The sequence below is a fragment of the Pempheris klunzingeri genome, chromosome 19 (genome assembly GCF_042242105.1).
Source record: "Pempheris klunzingeri isolate RE-2024b chromosome 19, fPemKlu1.hap1, whole genome shotgun sequence".
Classification (NCBI taxonomy): Eukaryota; Metazoa; Chordata; class Actinopteri; order Acropomatiformes; family Pempheridae; genus Pempheris; species Pempheris klunzingeri.
The window spans coordinates 5,587,298-5,598,210 of record NC_092030.1 but is presented as its reverse complement, the minus strand read 5'-3'; positions in this window follow the sequence as shown (position 1 = coordinate 5,598,210).

The window sequence follows — 10,913 nt, the reverse complement described above, 5'->3', positions numbered from 1 at the left end:
CGGCAACTTGCACATCACACAACAAGGTTTTTGTAAGTCAGGAGTCGGGAATTTTACCCCCTTCTGTCTGACTGTGTTTCTTCATTCACTGTGGGCTACCGTAGCCTCTTTTCCCTACCTTTCTAATTAACATCGTATTGATACTTGTAGTTTATGTGAGCTTCCCTCTCCTCTTATAGACCCAATCTACACTGTTATTTTAGGCAGAGGGGTGTGTGGGTGAAGTCCTCAAACACTAATACAATTTGGCATCCAGGGTCGCTCTGGTGAGAGTGATGGTATGCTTCTTGTATTTTGGTATTTTCCACGTCTTTATCTGTCTTTCTCTTCCTTTCATTTCCCCTTTCTTTCATTCCTCCTCTCCCTCCCTCCCTCCCTCTCTGGCTCTTTTGTTGTTTCTGGCTGTTGCTGTGGCGACAGACCCCTCCACTCTCACAGGGTTCTGCTTTTTGTTTGTCATGGCAACGCTTCTCAGATTGGAGGTTGCCATTAGCAACCCATCCTGACCTGGTGCTATTAGTATAGCTTTATGCCTGCACACGCACACACTTACACACACATGTTTTTATTCTTATTCTGTTACAGTGTTGCACCATTCCTTCATAATCCCGTGCTGAGTTGCGTGAAATCCAGACTCTTCGGGTGTTTATAAAGAATCTTTTAGAGTTGAAAGCACACTAGACACAATGGTAGAAACACACACTTTCACACACACACACACAGACTCACACCAAGCCAACAGCCATTGCTGTGATGCAGCACCCATGCCTGAAGAATTGACTTGGATATTAAAAACCAGCTGTCGTCGCTGGCATCCTCGCCGTGTCCCATGCCTCCTCGATTTACACACACTAAAACTCACACTTATACTCCTTTAATGCTCTGTCAGCTTGGATGCTTTTTCTATGCCATATTATGCTAATGATATATGAGTGATATGTATGTACGCAACGTGCTGCAGACTGAGAGGAGCTTCTCTCCGCTCTGAGGTTGTTGATGCTATTGAACACCTTCTTGCCCCTGAACCCTTTCGTCCCCCACTGTAAGCCTTTCCCCATTGTGAAAGTGAAACTGTGTGATGGTATTTGTCTTGGTGGCTGTGGGGTTTCTGGGATGCTTGCTCATTATGGAAAAAGTGTCAAATCCCACGGATGGTGATGTAAAAAAAAAAAAAAAAAAACAACCAAGGACTTCAAAGAATTAAAAAAATAAGAAAAAAGGGATAAAATCTCTGCTTCTTTTGTTTCTTCGATGAAAGTTGTTAGACACAAAATAAGCTGATAGGCCTTTAAAGCCACAGAAACAACCATGACGGGGTAACTCGCAGATAGATGGCTGTAAAACTAACCATATGAACAGTGCTTACATAAGTTAAGTCCTTAGGATGCTTCAAAAGAACTCATTAAAAGATGTGTTGTCCGACCACAAACTCCAGGAAGAGAAGAAACTGCTAGAAACTCTTCTAGTTTTCACACAATGAATTGTAGAATTGGCAGTACCAGTGCTCGCTTTCGGAAAAGCCTCTCTTTGTGGGGATTCTTGGGGTTGCACTTGGTTGAACATATGAGAAGTGCCACAGATAGTTCATCAATAGAAAACAGACTGAGAGAGAAGTTCAAACCCGGCCTTCATTCACACCTCCACACACCTGTCGCAGTGTAAAGCATTCAGAGAGGGCTTTTCAGACACTGTTAGACGACATACGTATACAGCAAGCACTTCATCTGAAGCACACTGATGCCTTTATTTTTGGACTGTGCAGAGTGAAATTGGCAACAGATGACTACAGAAGTGATGACTGTGAGAAACAGTGATAAAACCTCTCAGCGCTATGATATGAAAAAATGAACAACATGGTTCAGCAGTTGTGAATCTTTGATCTGAACTTTTCGAACCCAACAGGCTGACTGTCTGTGTGCGGCTTCTGTGTTCTCCCAGTGCTCAAGTGTGTTTCCTTACACATGACATGACATGAGGGTTAGGTGACCCGGAAAGGCTAAACCTTATGTAGCTGTGAATGTGTTTGCTTTTTCATCCGTTAGCCCCATGTATCCGGCTTATGCTCAGGGCATGCTGGGATAATCTACAACTAGAGAGGATGACCAGGTCACAAAACACTGTCCCTACATCTGCCTCTAAAACTTGAAAGGGGTTTTTGTCACTGCGTGCTGCATGCAGTAGATCACTACTAGGAAGATCTATTCACTGTTTCTACAGTAGGTGGCAGTGCTGTCATCTTGCTCACTCACTGCTCCTTGACTCCGCTGCCACTGTCTGGAAGGATTTCCATATTAAATCAGTAATTAGATGGTCTGTGGCACATCTTCTGCTCCTCCTTTAGTAAATCACTCATGTTAGCTGACTAAATAATACATTACTTTAATCAATTACAGTAATATTCATGTAAGATTGATACAGAATTAGCCATGATTAAAATGTGGAAGAGTAAGTGGTAATGAACTATCAACTTGCCAGGCCTGTTCCCAGGAACTTTAAAGTGAAAATCCACCATTTCCTGCACTGTAATGAATTAAAACCATTTCAAACATAGAAGCATCCTTTGACTTCAGACACACTTTCATGTGCCTTCCTCAGAGGCAAATGAACTGTTTGAGATTTAAATGAAATGTGTGTTTTTTCATTCGGCAAGGATTTTCCCTTTACGGTTTAAGCCTAGCTTGCATTTTAAAAGGGAAGTGGTTAAAGACCAAACTCCAATTGTATTTTCATCAGAAGAAATCTGCCATGTTTCTCATCTATGAAATGATTGAATATGTTTTATATTTTGATGTTCATCTGGTGTGTTCTTTGTTCACAGGTTAGATTTACACACAGTATCTGAACACACAAACTACACAGTATCACCATTGCGAACCTTCTTGTGTACAACATTAAAACACAGAGCCCTCTAGTGGCCGCTTTTTGTCAAGTCAGGGATCTCTCCATCGCAGCAGAGTGCACAAATGGCAAGTCAAACAGTTTTCCACGGAATACACTCATCATTCAAACTCTGAGGACTCTTATAACTGACTAGCCATAACCTCTAGGAATTAATTGCCGTTGTAGCAACAGCTGATACAGAAGGAATCTAAGGTATGGTTAAGTTAGTCTACTTTGTTCACTAGTTTAAGGACATTGGAAGATTGCGGTTGTACTGATTTGGGTGTGACAGGCCACCCAAAATCTAGGGTTTGAGTTGGTGTCAGCTTAGTCTTGTGGCTATAACAACAAATTCCAAAAGTGGTATTCAATAAAACATTTCTTAAGCCACTCAAGCAGCATAATCCGCTTCTTTATCCTTCCTCTACGTTCAGAACGCTACAAGAACTTGTAATATGGCTAAAAGCTTTTGTTTCCACTGTCATAGGACAGAATGGATTAGCTTGATTTGTGCTCTGAAATGAAATTAGTTTGCTGCATTAAAACTCAAAAGGTTGTCAGGACAGTAAAATAAATATATAAATGAAGATTATTATTTTGTGAAGATAGTTACAGCTCTTTGGCTTTGTAGGGCACAATGGACCAAACAAACAGCTTTATACTGCTTACTAAATTAATCTGATTTTCTGATTTTTAAAATGAATTAAATGAAAATCAAGGTTAATACCCAGAGGCGTGATAGCACCTGTGTCTGAGAAATGTTTCTACAGTTCAATCCATGCCTTTCACATTGTCCTTCACACTTAACTTTAAGATTTTACAGGCCTTCAACATGGTTTTGTTTAACTAAAGTATCCCACTGTGGTTACAGCTTCGTTTGGATTTTCTGGTATGAAAAGGTCTGTATGACTTGCTAATTACTTTTCACACAATGTCGAGGTTGCTCATATACAAACCTGCTACCATGCCTTTAGCCCAGTGTTTATGCAAGTGGAGCACTTAAGCTGTCCTGACTCTATGCACTCTATGCTGAAATAGGACCACTGACCTGACAAGAGTTCTGACCTTTGGACAAATGTACTGACCTTTTCAAGCTAAGTCTGACTTTTAGAAATGGCTTGTTTGCTGCCTGACGTTAAACTGTGGCTACAATGTAGACAACAGCATCAATTTTACCTCCACAAGCTTTAATCACAGGACCAACGCTTTGCCGTTTAAGAAGCTCAAGACCTTCAAGTCCATCACTCAGTTCAGTTACTGTGACATTATTTAACACACGGCAGCAGGAAAGTCTGAGGAAGAGAAGGGTGGTTTTAAGCCCAGGCATTATGCGATGAAATGAAAATGAAAATAGAAAAGTCAAAAGTTTTTTTGACTCCAAGAGAAAGTTGAATGAACCAGGAAAGGGAATTCTATGTGCCAGGTGGCAGCTCACTGCTTTTAAAACTTGATGAAGTGAAAATGTTCAGTGACACGAGCATTAAGTGCATCGCATATTATCTCCTTCCTGCATTCACAGGCTTTAAGTCTCTTCTAATTAACTTGCATTCCCGGAACCCTGTGAGTCTTCAAATCAGGTATTTCAAGTCTATGCACACGCACACGCACACGCACACGCACACGCACACACTTACTTGTACTTATATCTTTGTAAGGACCCTCATTGACATAATGCATTTCCCAGCCCCTTACCATTCCGACTAAATGTCTAACCCTAACTCTCATCCTAACCTTAACCTAATTCTAGCACTTAACCTTAAAACCAAGTCTTAACCTCAAAATAACCATTTTGAAGTTGTGAGGACCAGGCAAAATTTCCTCACTTACAAAAAACGTCCTCGCTCTGCTAGTAAAATGCATATTGTGGTCCTAGCAAGTACGACAAAACACGCGCGTGCACACACGCACACACAAATGAGATATTAAACACACACTTTAATATCTCCCAATGCAATCATTGAAAAGATTTTAAGAAGAGGTCAGCTATTTGAATCCTTTCTACAGTTATCGGTGGTCTCATTCATCCATGTTCATTCTTTTATTCTGTACTTTAATTTGTAATACAGCAATAGGAGAAAGCAACAGGTCAGTTTTCCTTTTTCTTTCATGTTTTATTACATTGCAACAGTGGCATATATTGATCAGAGAACTTGTTTGTATTCCTCTAGTGGCACTGAGCCAGATGCAATGCTTCACTTCACTGCTTCATCATCTATGGTGTAGCTGCAGGATTTTCAAGGGCCTGTACAACCACACGGGTGTTTTATTTATTCTAGCTGGATAGACCTCAGGTCAGGTTAAACCTTGTTAGAGGAGCTGTGCTAGGAATAGGATGAGGTCACCAAATGATGAATGTGAGCAAATGGACATATGCACAGTATTCCTTCTCCCATGATACCTTGCATAGCAACATACAGTTTTTTGGTAATCAAAGGGCGTAGGAACACGACCTGCCACACCTTTAACAGGATAATGTTAAATGGCTAAATATTTACCATATTTAGCTACTTTAGCTAAAGGGCACATCTTGTTCCTGAACTCTCATCAAGCTAACTTAGTTTGCTACTACTATCTGGGGCCACTTTTCTACTTCGTCTAGGAGAAGCCTGAGGTATGATCACACTGTTTCCTGTAAGGCTGACAGGTCGTGTGTCCAGATAATTTATTTCGAAAAAGCTCAAAGAAAAGGGAGGATACCTGCAACTAACTAATGGTTCAGCGAAGAGAGGGTAAGACTGAGGTAAAACTCAGCCACTGAACTGACAACTGCAGGAAATGTGTATATCTGGGGCAATGGACCTAAGGAGCAATGGGCCTTTGTTTTAGGGATAACGGGCTGTCAGACAAATGAGCTTTAGATCCAATGGGACATTTTCCAAACTATTGGGGTTTCAGAATAATGGGCCTTCAGAACAATGGGCAGTCCCCTGAATAGATAACAACTGTGTGCACTGCCATGGGAATATTGTAATGCCTTATATAATATAGAATAACACAATATAGGCTTGCACTGCCATTACTTGGAAAAATGATGGGAACACTGACATAAATTATGACTGACTATTATAATTTCTTTGTACTTTGCACGATCAGGTTTTGGCTAATAGAAGAAGTCCAAAGCAAACTAACAGACACACAGCTTACTAACTGTCATGATTACTAACACATTAGCAAACAAGGTACAAAGAAATGAAAGAAGAAGAAATGAAGCAAGATCAGCATTCATTTGGAGTTGGGTTTGTGTCCAACAGTCCAATATTCACATAATTCGTTTTAGCTCTGGTTTTGTCTTCAACAACTTATGAGAAAAATATATGAGCTGAATATATTGAGCTGCTAAGTGCTCCATTTTATCCCCAGCAAATCACTAACTTTCTCTATCTGTTTTGTGCAGGGCACGTAGTGTACAGTGGGTTTTAAACAGTTGTCTGCTGCTGTGAAAAACAAGTTCGAGGAGAGCCCGAAGACTGAACCATGAAGTCAATATGCTGTAAAGCTAAAATAATGAACTAAAAGCTGCAGAGTTGGTGATAGTTCTCTGTGGGTTCATCACTGTGAGTGTCCCCTTTGACATTACATCCAGTCCGTCCATCCAGGTAAATACGCTTTAAATATTAATTCTAGCATCCATGTCCAAAAATTCTTCTAAAACTCAAACAATTGCCTGAGATGCAAGAACTTCATGTTGTTTTTGAATTTTTCTCCCTCAGTTTTGTTATATTACAATTTTCTACGCAGCTGTTGTCAGATCCATTCAACTGAGCAAATATTTAAATCTGCACCATTGGAGGAAAATTTGAAAAACCATTTGGCTTTTGCCCAAAACTTTATAAGCACTCAGAATGGTACCATAGAATAAAATAACTCTGTCCAATTCAATTTCTGCTGGCGGGCGATAATTCATCACCTCTTGTGTTACAGCATATCATCTCGAAATTCAACGAGACAGAAAATAAATCAAGCAAACAACACAAGGGCAACTTTAACAGCAGCACGACTGCCAGGAGTTGCATTTTACAGGTAGGCTGCTAATTTTGGCACATTTGTACAACCATTAGTTAACACGCACCTGTGTTATGATGTGTGAATATGTTCCACATGAGAGACTGTCATTAAGTACTTAAGCAGTGGGGGGATTTTGGTGTAGTTATTGTTTGTCCATAGCTTTCCCACATACACTTAAATGCAATCAAGAGAGTCAATAAGATGTGAAATGTATGCTCAGTCACTCAGTAATAGAACCCCAAGTCTCTGAGAAGACGTTTCAGGGAAGTCTTCCAGTTTGAACCATAAACCATATTTTCCCCATTGCACAAAATGAGGCTCTAACTTCCTGGTGCAATTAAAATTCCTGTCATTTTGCTTTAGTCTCTGCTCAACTCTGTTATTAATCTTGTTCGAGCATTTGAAATGATACCTCACTTTGCTAAGTCAACTGATTAGGGTTAAACAGTACTCACTTGTCTTTCTCGTAATGGGAGCCCGGATCCATTCATCACAACAGTGTTTACTTTGGTGTGACAGCTGCTGCAACACTGTTTGAATCCTGTGCTGCATGTTTAATAGGAATCAGATGCATTTATTTCCATAAATAATATCTCAGCTGATAGAAGCAGACACAACACTGCTCAACTGCTCACGCACACACACACACACACACACACACACACACACACACACAAAAGCAACCCCCCTAAAACAAACACAAGTGTATACACACATGGATGGACATAAATTCACTTGGGTATGGTTATGATGATTCTCCCTCTACTGTTGTCCCTCTGGTGCCGATATTGTGTTATGAATCATTCGTTTTCAGGGTCTCTGTTTTTGTTTTCTCTTTTGAAGCTGATAGAAGGCTGTGTTTGCATAAAGCTATGAATTCCAGTATAATGCAAGGATAGATTGTACATGTTGGTTTGACATTCAAATGTAAGACACAGTCTCTGCAGATGAAATGAATTTTCCATGTTTATACTTTCAGGGTGAAACAGATTATTACTATGAATATTATGAGATATATATTATAATGTGATACAAGGCCAACAGTGAAATGTCATTATATTTACTGATAAACCTATATATGGCACATATATGGTGTGTGTGTATGTATGTATGTATGTGTGTGTGTATATATATATATACACACACACACACACACACACACACACACACATATCACTGGTGGCTTGGAACCTCGGCACAGTATCTTAGCTGTTCATATGATTGCTCTCTTCTGGACAGAGATCTCAGATGATGTACTTGGAATCTGCTCCCAGTGCTCCGATCACCACTGTTGCCTTTACTTGGTGTGTTTTGAGCTTCTCGTGTTCATTCTTGCGGATGTTGCTGCCACCTGGGACTGCTACATCTAACACCATTGCCTTCCTCTGTTGTTTGTCAGTCAATACGATGTCAGGTTGGTTAACCATTACCAGTTTGTCAGACCCCCCGCCTCTATTGATCTTGTACTCAGTACCTGCTCTTGTGCTGCCACGATTCGTGCTTCTGTGCTGCCTTGTAACCCAGTCCTCTGCCCTCGGTCCTCCGCTTGGTGTACAGTCTCAGGGTGCTAGACTTGTGAGGAGCTTCCTTGTCTTGATATCAGTGGCCTCTATCTCTAACTAATCCAGGGGAGCCAAGCTACTGCTCCAGCAGATTCCACAACATCTGTGGTCTCTGTCCAGAAGAGTGCAATCATAGGAGCAGCTCAGATACTGTGCAGAACCCTCAAGCACCCAGGCCTCTGGTAGAGCTTGAGGAGGACAAAAAAAGCCTCTCTCAAGGAGGAGGAGGATGAGGAGGGGGGGTTAATACACACAGTCATGATTCTCTAATGAAAAATCAACACATCTCCTTTCGCTACTTGTTGCCTAATGCAGTGTAACATTGAGTCCTTGGCTGCGTGATCTCATGAAACAAGCGCTGCATGTTTATAAGTTATCAAAGACAGTTAAGTCTCTACTAATAGTCTCTACAAGACTGTAAAGTGTGGGAGCTTAAAGAGTTTACAAGAATTTAAAGACAGACATTATCCTCCAGAACGGTCACATAATACCACCAATGCAAAATTAAGAAAACTCCTCCTATTGCCATTGCGAATGTAAAATGGGAAAACATTTGTCTTCCGGAAATTCTTTCAACATCCTGCATTTCTCAGATAAGCATTCTCAGGTATTCATCACCACTATGAACATGTCTCAAGGGTAGAAAAATGCCTTTAATCCAAGCACAGCACAGAAAAACAACTCTGGCAATAACAGGAGGAAGCAAATAGTTCAGAGGAAAAACGCCAAAAAGATAAGACACATGAAACATGTTTGTTAAAGAGACTAATTAATGTTCATGACGTTTTTTAATGGAACAATGACATTATCTTGACTCTGGACTATTAAATGTTTGTTTATGAAGTTGTGTGGTATGATGGAATATGAATTTCGATAAAGACAGAGTTGGTTTGGACACCATAGAAGTTCATAAATAGGTTAAGCGATCCAATGCAACAACTCTGCATAAAAACATTTGGGAAGCATTCAGTTTTTTTGTGATCAGAGAGATTTTAATTCAATGAGAGTCTCCAGTGTTAATGAGTATTTCTTCCTGTGTTGGCATATCTCATTATAATCTTACAACTATTTGTAAAAGGTTGCAGTAACATGTTTTTGGAGCTTTTATTGCAGCAGTGATTAAATATATTCAAAGTCAATTACCTTTTCTTAATGTCACATTTTCTATGTTGTCCACCTCCTGTACACCGCAAAGGTGTTCATACTGGGAGAGTGTGACCTAAATACCAACAATCCCACAGTAATGTTCCTCCATCATAAGGCAAATTGAAATTGATTTCCAGCCTTGGATTCTAAAAACTCAAGATTTAAAGCTCCATTTACCACATTAACTGGACAATAATTCAAAGGAGTATGTATAATTTGAAAAGTGTCACTTGTAGTGATGAACCCACCAACTCTGCGAGTATTGTTTGCCTACAAGTGAGCCATGGGAGCTTTATAAGGTGATATTATGTCACGGACTTGTCAGCCTTTTTTGTAGTTCTTCTGCCTTCTAGAGGCCAAAAATCAAAGACTGCAGCTTTAAAGACCATATAGAGATGCCAGTTACAGATGAACAAAAATGTCAGACAGGCGCTGCATGCATTAGTCATGCATCAGTTTCAAACAATCAGAAAATTAGGATATTTTCCACTGTTAATTAGGGGAAAACACCGTTCTAGAGAACTGAACTGGCAGAAAACCAGTAGTTGACACAGAAGTAGTGGTAGAGCGAAAAACATCTGACACCTTTTCATTTATTTAACAACACCAGAAGCTATGATGTCAGACATTAAAAGTTAATTTAACATATCTTTGTTTCAGCTTCAACAGAAACAAAAACTGAACATTAAAAGATTCAGAGGGGTAGAATGAACAGCAGTCACATTTAATACACACACTCCCACACCAGCATCCACTTTCTCAGACCTGTCAGTGAATGCTAATTATACCAAGATTTATTTCACCCTTAGGGGCCTTTGTGCAATCTGCAGAAATATCACTAATGTTTAAAGATCTCATGTCTTTGGAGTTCTTTTACAATGTCATTTCAATAAGATGCTATTAAGTCTTAATTCCTTGCCAAGCACTAATGGTTATTCCCACTAACCAAGTGTCCATACGCTGCCTCCCAATGAGGCTTGTATTTTATCCAAAAGTCTCTTGCTGTGCGTTCATATGCCTCAGCCCGCTACTTGCATATAGTAGTGCTCTGTTCAAGAGCAGCTCAGCAGTTGTTGTTGACGGTAGTCAAAACATTATTCATTCACTCTCCCAAACCATATGTTATTTGACAGGCATTTATACTGGCATAAAACCTTAAGGCAATAGAGTTATCCTCTGCCTTTTCTAGAGGCAAATCACTGTCTCTAATGCCTCTGAGTGTAAATATACATGTACAAGCTGTACATAGGTGTTTTCTCAAGGCAAAACTGAAGTATAAGATCAGACACTCACTCTTCCCCCATTGCCTCCACATGCCAA